The sequence below is a fragment of the Schistocerca serialis genome, chromosome 7 (genome assembly GCF_023864345.2).
Source record: "Schistocerca serialis cubense isolate TAMUIC-IGC-003099 chromosome 7, iqSchSeri2.2, whole genome shotgun sequence".
Classification (NCBI taxonomy): Eukaryota; Metazoa; Arthropoda; class Insecta; order Orthoptera; family Acrididae; genus Schistocerca; species Schistocerca serialis.
In genome coordinates this window covers 235,798,254-235,803,145 of record NC_064644.1, presented here as the reverse complement: position 1 = coordinate 235,803,145, position 4,892 = coordinate 235,798,254, and the positions used below count along the sequence as shown (strand labels likewise).

General features: G+C 43.6%; 1 pseudogene; it reads left to right on the top strand.

The window, feature by feature from the left end:
• The first annotated feature begins 919 nt into the window (after positions 1–919).
• Positions 920–1,037, top strand: LOC126413556 (5S ribosomal RNA; annotated as a pseudogene).
• Positions 1,038–4,892: the final 3,855 nt, after the last annotated feature.

Below are 4,892 nucleotides of genomic sequence, written 5' to 3'. Positions count from 1 at the left end.
TACAAAGCCTGGAAGATATAGGTGCCAGCAGCTGCCATTCGGCCGCTCTTTCGGGAGCTAATGTGACTGTATGCTCATGGACAATAGGCTGAATGCTACGCATTGTTGTTTTTTGGTGATCTCGCCCTATTGTCCATTATAATTATCCGGGCTGTTATGCCGTGGTCGGTTGATAAATTCTGTGGTGATTCCCACATTTTAGTATCTCGCCCGATTGTCACAATCACCAGCGGAGATGATGGAGCTAAATTCTATGTAGACAGGCCTTGTCTCATAGAATGCGATGTTCTGTTGCCTTGGTTCAAAATGATTCAAATGGCTCTGAGCACAATGGGACTTAACATCTGAGGTCGTCAGTCCCCTAGAACTTAGAACTACTTAAACCTAACTAACCTAAGGATATCACACACATCCATGCCCGAGGCAGGATTCGAACCTGCGACCGTAGCGGTCGCGCGATTCCAGACTGAAGTGCCTGGAACTGCTCTGTTACAGCGGCCGGCTTTGCCTTGGTGGATTACGGTTTTCGGTACGGGTTTCCAACAACATTTTTTTCTTCTGTACACCGAAAGGCATTGGATATTTTAGGCGGTATCAGGAGAAAAACACTGGAACCTACTGTCAGAAACTGTCATCCACCAAGGTAACACAACATAATATGCGTACGAGATAGCAGTTAGCCCTACCTTCTCCACTGGCGATCGGGGCGATCACTGAATTACAACCACAATGCGAGGCGTTCCGCCTACGTTTCGTCATGCGTAGGGAGTCACGTTTGCTGCCAAAAGGGTGGTGTAGTGGAAGGTGTCCTGTACCATCTCTAGACACGGATTCCTATCCTCGATTTGTTCTCGAAGGCTCCCTCTACAAGCACTGTAAGTTGGTCGCAACATTTCTACGATAGCCTGTATAGCAAGTGGGCAACGGTCTTTCCGCAGTGGATACACCAGTTCCCGTCAGACCACCAAAGTTAAGCGCTGTCGGGCGTGTCCGGTACTTGGATGGGTGACCATCCGTGCCACCATGCGCTGTTGCCATATTTCTGGGTGCGTTCGACCTCGTGACGCCCATTGAGGAGCTACTCGACCGAATAGTAGCTGCTCCGATCAAAGAAAACCTTCATAACGACCGGAAGAGCGTTGTGCTGACCACACGCCCCTCCTATCCGCATCCTCAGTGAGGATGACACGGCGGTCGGATGTTCCCGATGGGCCTCTTGTGGCCTGAATACGGAGTACATGAGTGCTGTACAGCCGCTACTAAAGCCTACAGAAGCACTAATACCCAGCTCGCAAAATAACTTCCTTCTGAGCAACACTGTCTTTCATCACATCACTCATGAGCCAAAGCATTACGACCACCTGCTTCGTAACTTGTTTGTCCGGCTTTGCAATGAAATACATCTCTGAGTCAACGTATCGGGGACCCGACAGTTTACTGACAGGTTTGTGGAGGTGCGTAGCATTAGTTACCTAAGCGTAGGTCATGTAATTCGCGTATATATTGGGCTGATGATGGCACCCGATGGCGTCCAACTTGGGTTCCATACGATTTACATCAGGTCGCCGAGACGTCAACGTGAGCTCAGAATAATATTCCTCAAACCACTGTAGCACGCTTATGGCTACGAAGCATGGACGATTATACTGCTGAAAGACGACATCGTCGTCGGGGACACAGACTTGAAGACATGCAGGTGGTTCGCAGCAGTGGGCATGTCTCCGATTACTACCGCAGTTACCATGCAAGCCCAGAGGTACCTGTCCCATAGCAAATACTGGTGCTCCCAGCATACGTCTGTGGTGCGCTGCATATTTTGAGCCTCCGTTCACAAACGATGACAGCGTTTGTGGAGACGACAAGCGACCAAGTGTAGCAAAAATATGATTCACCGGAAGAGTCGAACGTTGCCATTGATCAAAGCTCGTAGTTGACAATGTCGTTGGGTCAAACTATGTACACGTTGGGGTGTTCTGCTGCGGAGCTCCATGTTCAACTATGTACAATGAACGGTGTGTTCCGAAACACTTGCGCGTACTGCAGCATTGCGTTCTTCCGGCAGAGTGACCACAGATTACCATCTATCCAACTTTACAGAGCAGGCAAGCCTCCTAACCTCACATTCCGTGAAGAGTTGTGGACGTCGAAGCATTCAGTGCTTAGTGGTAGTTTCCCTGTCCTTCTACATCTTTCCGTAGACGCTCACAACATTAGCACGTGAACATTCGACCAGCTTCGTCGTTTTTGAGATACTCGCCGGCCAGAGTGGCCGAGCGGTTCTAGACGCTACAGTCTGGAACCGCGAGGCAGCTACAGTCGCAGGTTCGAATCCTGCCTCGGGAATGGATGTATGTGATGTCTGTAGGTTGGTTAGGTTTAAGTAGTTCTAAGTTCTAAGGGACTGATGACCTCAGCAGTTAAGTCCCATAGTGCTCAGAGCCATTTGAACCCATTTGAACCCATACTCGTTCACAGACCCGGCGTAATAATACTCTCCCGCTTGTCAAAAAATTTACCTAGATGTATTTCCCCCTTACAGCCCCTATCTTCACTAGGGTGTTCCCCTGTCTGTGTCTGCTCCGCTTACATACTTTTGCTATCGCATCACGTGCCCGGAACTCTATTACGCGGCATCCATTGTCGCGGTGTGCGGTGGTCATGATGTTTTGGCTTATCGGTGAACGTACGACATTCAAGCGTATATAAGAACTGCTAAAGCAAGAATCAACAACCAGCTTAAGGAACAAAGGAGCAATTGTCGCCAAAGGAAGTCAGATACATCGTCAGGCAGTGTAACTATGGAACCACCAAATTACTTTCTCGATTACTGTAGTTTTGTCAAGCTGCAATCATGACTACGCAAGCTTGAACACAGAGGCGATAGTAACTCAAAACCAGCAAAACAATTTTAATAGAAATGAAGAATGACTGATGCTGGACAAATTTTCACCTTACACATGTGACGTTTTCGCACTACAAACTTCATGTGTTGTGGTGATGTCACAAGCCTTCCGTTGCGCAGATATGTACAAACAGTTGCAGTTACTGAGCTTGCTTGGTTCAGAAAGTATTAACTGTGACTTTATAAATCTTAGTGAAGTCTCCACTTCAGGAGAGAAAATGTCAGGCTCAAAAACATGCCTCAGACCAAGACGTAATGCTGATAAAACACAAATTACCAAACGTGTTCCACTGGCCACAGTAGAAACTTTATTTACTCCAATAAGATGGAGAATTACTCAGAAAGGTTATATTTAAAATACGTTTGTATAACAAGGCCACCTTATTGTTTCGTCCTCACCAATATTTTACATATTTATGAGATATAACCGTTACTGACTGGACATCAGTTTCCTAAAGAACTACAACGAAGTTCTCACATAAAGAAAAAAGAACAACAGCCTTCTAAAGTCAAAAAATTTCTCTCTTACGTTATGTATGAAATATTATTAGTCCCTTAAATTATTTTTTCGAAAGGTGAATGTGTAGCTGGTTCGAATTTTACTTGAGTCATATTGGTTTCTTTCACGTACACACCATATAATCGAAAAATATAAACTTATGGAGTATTAAACTGTAGTGTCTATATACAATCAGTATGATTTCTTTCTTAAGGGGAGTTGGAACGCCCTATCCCGACAATGTTAAATTTCTTGACTTGGCTTCCCTGTATTTCAGGAACCACTGTAGCAATTGCCATGCAACTTTTACAGGACATTAAACTGTATGTTCTGAGTCTACTGCACTACAATAATTGCATTTCAGCCGCTACTTTCGGAAATATAATTTTATAGTTACACAGTTAAAAATTTTGTCTACCTTTTTTGTACGTTAGCCCAAATTAATTTTAATTATACACAACATTATGTTCTTCTTTTAGTTCAGCAGACTCAGGATATTTTTGTTGTTACTCACTGACAATTTGAGTACTTGGTTTCTGACATTTAGGAAAAACTGCAACAGAAAAAGTTTCAAAAGACTGTAACTCACTTAATATATGCTTAATCTTTTTTTTTACTTCTAGTCACTCAGAAGCACCCTGCACCATACTGTGTATCATTATCTTGATCTTTCTCAAAGTTAGTGGCCAACTGTGCTGCATACTCTGCTTTATCAATGTGAACCTTGTCCAACTGTTCAAGTTCTATGATGCAGTTTGCTCCAGGGTAAATTCCCATATGCAGTAGCACTTTCACCCTACCAATGTTGCCACCATTAAAAGCAATAACAACATCACTGACCCCCTCCCCCCACTTTGGTGATTTTATTCCAAGAAAAAAAATTTGTAAGCTAGTCTATATTAAATTATTGAACGACTCATTGGGGTTTTGTGTCTGACCATGCAGATACTTGTGCAGTAATTTAGGATTTGCCAGGTCTCTGTAAACAGGTTTTATGATATCCATGATTGCTGTTGGGATGGACTGTTTGACTACTGGGCATTGCAAAAATTGCACCATGAATCAGGTCCAGGGGGACAAAGGTGGTGTTCTGGTTTTCATCAGTTGGCAGTCTGTGGAAGAAGGTAGCCCATACTGCCTGCTTCATTTTAAACAAATCCTCATTGTTATTTCTAATGGCCATCTCATAATATTACTGTAGTTCATCAATCACTTTGTCTGTCAGCCTGGCTTTTACGGATTTACCATCAGAAAGTATCTTGTCTCTCAAACTTGGTTTCAACTTCCTCAACCTGGTGCCCCTCCTCTTCTGGATATGACCTCTGTAACAGTAATCCATAGCCTTCTACAAAAAGTACCGATTTTATTAGATCTTGAAGCAATGCACATAAAAATTTTAACATTTTCAACCAGAGCAGTTTATATAAAAAATAAAATAAAATTCTTCCTGTGTGGGTTTATAAGTGATGTATTACCATTTTATTAGGAAAA